Raw genomic sequence first — 10,382 nt, forward strand, 5'->3', positions numbered from 1 at the left:
TCCTTCCCAAGACAGGGCTCAGGTTTAACTGAATGATCCACATGTGCGGATTCACTCTTGAACATTTTAATTTTAATCATGATTGTTATTTTTGATGGACTCAAATAAGGAGAATGAGCCTTAATTTGTTTTAATAACTGTAAATTAGCTTCCACTGTGATGTGAGGTCTGTTAATGCTACAGGAAATAATGTTTTTGTTAGAATTTACAAATCAGGGACTTGGTCTGGCTTCTATTCAAGACATTGATAATAGTTTCCCTGTAAGTAGGAGGGGCCCTCTTCTAAGAAATACTGGAACTGATGTGGTTTGTTTTTCTCAGGATGTATGCTTTGCACTTTGGTTGCAGCTTCTGTCTTGGCTGGAGCATTTACGAGTGTCTCGCCCATATGGTTTCTCTTGTGTTTGAACTGTGTGAGCTCATGTTGCAGTTTTTCCTTTGGCTGTGGCACTTACAGGTGCCATGTATAAAATCACTCTCACCTGCTTGACTAATTTTATTACACTTGTAGGAGGCTCATTATCTGTGTGACTTCTACCTCTGTCACATTTCTCACAATCGGTCTGAAGTTACTGAGAAGAGGAAAGACAAAGCAACCGTTACATGGACAGACTGTTTTTGAGAACCTTGATTCTTTTGGACATCACACTTAAAATAACAGTAAGAAGTACAACTGTCCCTAAAATGCAACTGCACTTTGCTTTAAGGGTGGACTTTACCTTCACATGTTTATAAACAAGAAACAAAGGCTTATTACTCTGATATAGCTGATATAGCTTTAAAAAGATGCCAAATATGATGTTCTTCGTGCATTTGGTTGCCTTAAAAAGTTTTGTCTCTGCTGTACAAAACGGATGAAAACTCATTCACAAATTGAATTAGAATTGAAAAGGAAATAAAAAATTATGTTTGCTCAATTAGGAAAATAAGCAAATAGATCTTTGGAGACCTCAAAGGTCTCAATGGATCTGGGCATTACGTACAACTTTGATTCTGAAATTACAGTATCCAACTTTTCAGAAAAAAGTTGTCACAAAATGTTGAGAAAATAATAAATCTACCACTAGTTATACACCTGCAGCAGCACTGCAGGATTTAAAGTTAGTAATCTGTGTTTAATAAGGCCTGCATTTTTATATGAAAAGAAAGGCTTGTTTTGGTCTTTCTAGATCGGTAGAGAAAACAGTCCATTAAGATGACATTACAGTGGGTGAACTGGCTCCAGCTGAAGCACATAGCAATTCTCCCTTTTGCAAAGATTTTCAATACTTGATCTTATTATTTAGTTTGTGCCTCCTATGCACAGAGGCAGTACCTATTGACAGCAGTCCCACTGAAGTCCATGGAACAACGCTCGTGACCAGAGTTAGCAAATCTGTGCTGCGTATCCGACAGCTTCCATGAGAGCAGTTGTAGGAAATCATCTGCCAGAATAGGTCTTTGTACAGGTCAACCCTGTACAATTCCACAGGGTTGGCTGCTTTTGTCTCTCCTGATATCTCACAGCCCCCGTACCAAACTGTTGATAAAACGAAGAATAGTAAATAATTCGTAGGTATGAACGGATCTGACGACTCCAACACCCCCCCCCCCACTGTATTTCTGTGCATAGATTCCTCAGCTTACTTGAGAAATGGAATATTAGAAATACTCACATAATACAGCAGCAGCATGGGTCATTCATATATGCAAAGCTTAAAAGGAAACTTACACAAGAGCTTTCTTTATCCTAACAGCTTTCTAAAACCACTCGATAGTTCTTCCCTGTTGCTGACTCTGCTTTTGCATGAATTGTGTGAGGGTACAGATTATCAGAGGACTAATTTTCAAGAAATGGTTCTTGTGACTAGGTGAAGGTGTCTGATGTGTGGGTTATACATGCAAAAATAGTAGTCCTGCATTTCAAAAACATTTAATACCAAGCATTCAAAATTCAGCTGGAGAATCGGTCTAATTCTGCTCCCATTTAAATCAATAGCAAAATTCACTGATTAGCCTCTTCCTGTGTTCTGTAAAGCTGCTTACCTTTATTTTCGAGTAGCTCATACAGTATGCTCTCAGCATAGATTTTAGAAACGCTGAGCACTTCCAGCTGGTGGTGGAATTCAGTTAAAATACTGTTGACAAGTGAAGGCCTGAGTCAGTCCCATCTTATTGCCACTGACAGCCCTAACCCCAGGTATTCTGTCCTGCGTTCCCTCCTGACCAGGTTAAAGTCAAACAGCAAGGTAGCCAGGAAAGAAGTACAAGTACAAAGCAGAAACAAGGTAGCCAAACAGCCAGGCACAACACCTTGTAATGAAATTATTTTCAGACTATTCATCTAATAATGTCTTAGTATTATTTCTTCACATAATCAAGTATGCTGGGGCCAGTAGATCAACCACTGGAATCAATGGAAAAACTTATGCACATGACCTAGTGGGCACTGAGCAAGATCAAACAGCACCAGACAGGGGCTGAAATCAGGACTAGAAGGAGAGGAGGCAAGGCTTCACACAAAGGGATTTCCATGTGCAAAGTCTTTGGGCCATAGAATGGGTGCCGTACTGAGTCAACATTTTTAGGATGTAAGTCAGCGCTCTCATAAAATAATTTTATTCATTGATCTCATTCTTTTTAACAAACACGGGCAGCAGAAATTTGAAATCCTGCCAAGTCTGACTCAAAATTAATTTGGGTTTGTGCTTATATGGAAGAGAATAGGCCTTTTGTCTGTAATTATATATAAGCTCCATAGGGTGACCCTGCATTACACAGGATGTAACCGAACAGCCTGTAATTGATGAGGTTTCCATTACCACATAACACAGTGCACACAGTAATGAGATCATAGAAAAACCTTTTTTAAAGTGTTAAGAGCTTTCTTCTACAACAAGCTGAGTTCATATTATAGGGCAGTAAGAAACTCGATTTCCTGAAACAAGGCAATAAGAAACTTGATTTCCTGGAACAATTCAGTACATAGGTGCATATGTGCCTAACACTGGGTTATACAGACGTGATGAAATAATTGCATTTAAAACTGAAAGGTAAACTGAATCATGCAAAACGGGTGAACACTTTTTGTTTAACATAGTGAGTGGAAAAACATGCTATTTCAACTCAGATAGTTTTGACATATCCAAAGTAACTGTACATCATTTAAAAACTATCACAATTTTGCACAGAAAAAAAAGGATTTTTGTGTAGCACTGAAATGTGGAGGTATTTGTTTGAAAAATACAGTTTTAAAAACAAACAAAAAAAAGCCCTGCATTCAGTAAAGGCTGTTACTCTGCAACTATGTGTCCTCATTCTTAGTACGTACACATGTGCATCCTGTGGTGTCTCCTTGCATACAGTAGGTTACACGAGTACCGTGCGTTAGGTACTTTGGAGGACGGGAGACATGGTTTAGTCATGCTGGTGCTACTATTTCAGCAACACCTGGGAACACACAGCTGGTACAACATGCAGTCGCATTCGTGCAGTGGCAACATGATGGTGTTTGAGGCTGCACTGTATATTGTTTCCGTGAGCAACCTCCAAGTACTCCTTTATGTTCCTCTCCCAGAAGGACCATTTAGCAGATCCCAAGAGTGCAATGCCACTGGCTGAGTGTGAGAGGAGGAGTGCCCCAGCATGACTGTGTAACTACAGCAGGGGTGCTGCTTTATTTCCTGACGCTTAGATAGGAAGTAAATACGGCATCACATATCTTACACTCTGTTAACTAGGTGAAAGGTGAGTTTGTGTAGCCGTTCTATAAATAAGCATATTTAAAGAGGCAAGAATATGCCGAAGAGTCTATTTAGAAGAAATGGAATGGAAAATGGCATTTGTTAACAAGCAATCTTAACAAAGTATTGCTAAGAAATGGAACGTCTGTTCCAAACCTGACTACCTTGGGTATATGTGGGTTTTGCTACTTGATTCATTGAGTCTGTCCTTTAAGGGAAGCTCTGTACATGATTGTGCTCATGCTGGAGAAACAACCCACTCCAAAAAAAAAAAAAAATCAATGGGCAGGCTACACCTTTGTAAAAATATTTAACATTTGTGGAAATGTTTAACATTTTGGTTTAGATCTAAGAGAGAAAAGGTGAAAAAAATTTTTTTAATGTCGTCTTCATCATAAAACATACATTCTGGACTCTTTTTCACATGGAAAGTGGCCTTTACAAATCAGCCAACATTAGGTGAGCCTGCCACAGGGCAGGTTGAAGCCTTATTTATTCAAAGCATCCACTGTCAGTGAGGACAACTGGTTCATAGAGCTGAGATATATGACCTTCTACAATTTCCTCTGACATTCATGGTGTAGAAGGTTCCCTGGGGTAAACAATGCTTTATAAATGCAGTTGTTTCAGTAGTTCTTCTCTCACAAATAATCCAGGTAGTCCTCTTCCAATTATTCGTGTCTGGAATGGTAGCAGGTGTCTTCTCTTTGTTCAGAGTTAATCTTCTGAAAACCTCTCTTAATAATATCTATTTCAGAATTTTGCATTTCATTGTTGTGAAGTGTAAGTGCAATGAAAATCACAAACCACAGAAAGATAAGTCAAGCAGGGTTGGTTTGTGTTTTCATCTTCCGTCTAACCCAAGTGTCACCTTCCCATTAGCAGCAATGGAACGAGACATTTCTAATATTTCCTGCAGGAATTTCTCAGTGTCCTGCACAAAATCTGACAGCAATGTACATACAACATGTAAATAAGACTTTTTTTTCTCCAGGGTTTCAAGGGGTGCAGGAATTACTTTAGTGCTGAGCTACATACATGCAATGATTCTTCAATTATTTGATTTATCTTCATTAACATAAGACTCTGTTACTGGAATGAGAAAGGATAAAGTGAGTTCCAGCTGTATTTTTACTGTTATGCATAATGCAAGCACAAATTACACAATTATTACAATATAACTATAGCTTATTAGAACATGTAAAATAAGCATAAAAAAGGGGAAAAAAAAAAAAAGATAAATACTTGTTGGAGCAGGAATAGTTTTGTCCATGAAGCCATATTTAACATATTATAGACTTTGAATTTCTAAATGTTTTTGATCTTGAAAAGCAGCAAGCACTTCAGATGATTAGCACAAACTTTACCATGAGGGCATTTGGTCTACAGATTGAAATGCAAAGCAAGACATGTTCCTTTTTCCATCTTTCCCCTCCTGTATATGTATAGAACTATAATCTGGCCTATATGTTTTATTTATTTAACAATATATTTTGGAGGGAACCCATTTTAAACAAAAAAATCTGGTTTATGCATCTGTAATTTCTCTATATGCTTCTGCAGTGCACTCTTAAAATATAACTCAATAGATAGGACTTTAAGACTTTTAAGACTTTAAAATGTCCTATCAACATAAAAATACTGCTATATTTTTCAAAAAAATTACATACTAACATGTTTCAATACCCATTTTCTCAGAGGCACAGAAGAACCAAATGTAATTCCCCTGTCACTTACTGTTATTTGGGTTTGGTCTTTGTCCATCTCCAAGTGCTGGACTAACTGACAATGCAAAGAATTTCACATATTTCCAAAAGTCTGTTTTACATCTATTATTTTTAATCTGTTCACAGATAGACTTCTAAAAAGATTTCACCATTGTATACAACTTGAGAAGTTTATTGTATAGGAACTTGAAAACAATGTTACTATTTAAAAAAATATAAATCTCAGTAGTTCCTAGCTTGCTTTCACAAATATATACAGAGTTGGAGCAACCATTTCACATTGATTAATATACAGTGATGCACAAAGATGTACTTGCTATTTGTGCGTCTTTTCAACATTTTAGTTGGAATTTTAAAATGCAGCTACATAGGCTTTAAAATAAATAAAGTGAGGGTACCACCATCTACAATTGCAAGGAGATTCTGTGCAAGATGGGATCAGAGTTGACTTTGCATTATTGAACTGTGACTCTTGTAGTTAGAACAACACTGGCATTGTGCAGACCTGTGACAGACATTTGCACTTAGATCGCCTTTATTACCACGGAATGTGGAAAATGTCTGTCAGGAGCTGTGGGAAGGGCCGGGAGGAAGGGCGAGGGGTGAAGAAAGGGGGCAAAGATGGCAAGATCCAATGCTGTAACTATTGGCAAAACAAACTGCGTTCTTATAATCTTCATTGCTGGCTTAATCATCCCTTATGGTTTCTTGAATTCTGACTGATGTCCCTTTCTTATATCTCCTGCTCCCTCTTGTCCCATCATTATGATTTCCCCATTGCTATTTTTTGTATAATCTAATGACGATGTGCGATTACACATTCCAACTTACAGTTTTCATATTTAGTCATCTTGGCTGGGATAATGATTTGTCAACTAAAGAGCAAAAGTTAAAATTAAACCCATCATTGGATTATGAAAAGCCATGGATTTTTGCTATGGATATAGCTATGCAAAAGATATATAGTGACTTGTCCTGTTTTTATATTGATCTGTTTAGCATGCCATTTATTTTTGTAAATAAACACTATGTTACAGTACACACTACTTTTTGTACTTTAGACTTCTAAACATTGTTATTTTACCCAATACATTCTAATAGTGTGTAACTCAATCCTACTAGACCAAATACCCAGTTATATTAACTAGAAGTACTTCTAAGTTTATTAATCATAAAATCTCAACATCTCTCATTGGTTTTTTATATGATTATTATCCTATTTTGGAAAGAGGTCTCAGAGTTTTGCTATTAGTTTCAACAGAACCTTTGTCTGGCCCTCAGAAATCAAATAAGTAACTTCTGGTTGGAGCTGTAGGAGATGGACTTGCAATTTGAATCACAGCATCGTAGAACACCAGGTTGGAAGGGACCTCTAGGATCATCTGGTCCAACATGATAGGACACAATTTCTGACTGTAAATTAAAACTGGCAGTATAATTTTAATATCTTGTGTGAGAAACATAGGGAAAACAGCAAAGCGATGCATTCTGTTTTCTGATCTCAGTGCTTATAGAGTTAAGTCTGTAAGTCAGTGAACACTGAGGTGTATGGAAATATGTTCCTTTGTTATTCAAAGCATAATGAATTCACACTTCTTTAACACTTTGATTTATAATAATAAAGCCAGCAGATGTCATGTAATTAGATTTGTACTGCCCTTGAGGGGAGTGGATCAAATTCAGCTCAGCGTTAGAACAAATAGTATCATCGAAGTTCGAAGTTCGTATGGTTACTAGAGATTTGCTCCTGCCTCTGTAAGGGGGCAGTGTTAAAATGAGAAAGGGGGCCAATTTGGGGGCAGTGTTAAAATGAGAAGGAGTAAATACAGGGCTAGATGCAATACCACATAAAGCTGCACTCCATCCCCTCTTCACATTCTGTTTTTTGAAGAATATACACAGACATTTCAGTTAAAAAGCCAGTTGTATTTTAACGCATTCTCTGAACATGGTGGGGAGTCAGTAATGCTTGATCTCCAAGTGAAGTGGGACTTGGGGGCTTAGGGAACTGGTTTGGCTAAATTTTTTACCGATTTAGGAGGATTGTCAATTAATTGCCATGATTGACTGAATTTGTCGAAAGAAAGAATGTGTTAATCTCTGTTAAAATATGGATGCAACTGTTAGCAAGCTATGTGGATGACTATAGCGTGCAAGGCAGCGTCTCTGAAATCACATATGCCTAGCATCTAAATCTTGATAGCAAGAGATATCAAAACACAAGTCATGATAGCTGCAGAAAAAATATAAAATATCCTACAGTAATGAAGATGAGTTAGGGTCATATTGTGCCAACCATATTCACATTTAATACTATTGCATTGTCTATTCTGTCTGAATAGTCCCAGTGACTTCAGTGGGACTCTTAATGGCGGGCGGGCTTGTGTGAGCTGGGACGGTGCAGTACCACCGTCTGTGTCCTCATGAGAGTTAAAATGCCCAGATTGTCTGGGAACCATGGGGCAAATTCTCAGTTCTGAGTTCCACTGCTCTATATGGTTTACCTTAGGGTATATGGACAAGCGGCTAGTAAGTTTCTGCAATAGGTAAAAGGAAAAAATGTAAAACAGCTTCCTCTTTTTCCCACCCCAAATAAAAAGGCTAAATCTTACCTTTTAGTATGGAAATGAACACAATGAATTTGTAGAAGATAACAGACCAGACCAGACTATTTCAGTTGGAAGGGACCTACAAGGACCATCTAGTCCAACTGCCTGACCGCTTCAGGGCTGATGAAAAGTTCAAGCCTGTTGTTAAGGGCATTGTCCAAACGCCTCTTGAACCCTGCCAGGCTTGGGGCATCGGCCACCTCTCCAGGAAGCCTGCTCCAGTGTTTGACCACCCTCTCGGTAAAGAAATGCTTCCTCATGTCCAGGCTAAATAGCTGTAAATAGAATGTCCTGAATTAAGAATATAGTCTATGTTTTTGGTAGTTTGTAACATTTCTAGAACAAAACGTGTTGATCAGAGGAATTTTTAAAAGCGGGATTCATTTTCATTGCCAGCAATTTAACAAACTCAGTGCAAGGTCTTAAAATGCTCTCTTGACCCATCCACGTTTTCCAGCAAAATGACGTTGAGTTCAAAAAGCTTCTCTAGCTCTACTCCAATACTGCTGTTCTCTTGGCAATGTTGGATACTGCTTGAAGAAGCCAGAACAATGTTGTGCTGAGAACATTTAAGAAACTAAATGAGTTTATTCCATGTAGGGGAATTAGAAATATTTTTATAATTTTTTAAACATTCGTGTGCAAGTTACTTATTCTTGCTGACAAAGTAGAATGAAATACAATACTATGCAAAAGCAAAGAAATAAAATAATCTCTTTCAAAATTCCCTTCAATAGTCACCTCCAGGTTAGTAAGAAGGCTGTGATCAGTTGGTCCAGAGGCAGCAGCTCTCCTGCTGTGAGCAACATGCACCATCAAGGCTTCGCGTCCGTTACAAAGGACATGTACAATACTGGATCAAATTGCAACGACATTTGATCTCGCTGAAGTGTGAAATCGCAGCACATGTCTGTCAAATTATCCAGAGCATATGGCTTGTGTTTATGAAGGCTCTATTTTGGCGGTATGTTGGCTTCCTAAGGACAAGCAATCTGCTGCTGCTGCTACTAAGTTACTTCTAGGAGATTTTTAAACAAAATTTGAACTGCTACAGTGAGTTTGTATAGATTCATGGTTGCAGTGTTTTTGCAGTATGCTCATGAAGTCAGATGTGCCATCTTGTAGGGACACAGCCTAAGGCAGAGGTGGAAAAGCATGCGCAGCCACAATCACCAGGTGGTGTGGATACTATCACTTCTTCAAAATAGGCCCCAAAGCTGAGGTTACCAACTTTTAAAGATATTTTTAAAGAGGTGGATCTAGGTACGTGACTAAAAGCATGGGGCAAAGGGACATGAAATAGGAAGAATGTGATATTAGTCCCTACTGTTTTCTATTCATCTGTTTTGAGTTAGGAGATAAAGTTCTCTTTTATTTCATCTATTTGGTCCATTCGGTGCTTTTAATTTATGAATTTATTGAACATCTAATTGGGCATAATTTAGTTTGAGGTTTGTAATGTGAAGAACAATTAAGGTAAGAGAACAGTGATAAACTGAGCACTTGGGCCTAATTCTCTGTAACTTTGACAGGAATTTCCACTGACACAACATAAGCTAGCAGGTTTTTTGCTAAATGGAGTAGACTAGACTTGAATATATTGTCAGTATAACACAGGTCCCAAACGGGTGTGAAATTCTGCCATTACTTGTTTGCGGTTTATAAATATTTTATAATGCTATAAATGGTTGAACAAAGTGGCATAGAATGTCTGCTTATTACATTCAGAGACAACCTCTTGAAGTTGGAAGTAGATACAAGTATGCTGGAGGACAGGATTTGAATTCAAAATTATGGCAACAATAGAAATAGTTAAAAAGATTGAGTGCAGGTTAATAAAGAGAAGTGAAAGGTAATGTACTCAGGAACAATCAGTTAAATAAAAACAGGATGAGAAAACAATTGGCTTTATAAATCTGAAGGAAAAAATCTGGATGATGGATCAGAGTTGAAGGCAGTTCAATGACGTCACTAGTTGCAAAAAAAAGGAAAACTTCACTGAGATCCCTCAACAGGTCAGTAGCCTATAGCACATAGTACATCATGTTTGTATTTCACACAGCGTTGGTAAAGGCTTCATCCACAGCTGAATGCCTGGTTTGGGGAATAGCCATTCACGAAGGAGTTGGCTCGATGAGATGTGTTTCCAGCACCGCATATTTGTATGTTTGACACCACATCAGGGATGACATCAGGCTATGAGGCTGGATTAGAGCATTCCATTGCTTTTTTTATGATTCCATGATAAGGTTCAAGACCACAGAAAATCATGATGTAATCAAAACACTAATATCAGTGATCAAACCCAAACCTATAGACTGGAT

The sequence above is a fragment of the Gavia stellata genome, chromosome 19 (genome assembly GCF_030936135.1).
Source record: "Gavia stellata isolate bGavSte3 chromosome 19, bGavSte3.hap2, whole genome shotgun sequence".
Lineage (NCBI taxonomy): Eukaryota > Metazoa > Chordata > Aves > Gaviiformes > Gaviidae > Gavia > Gavia stellata.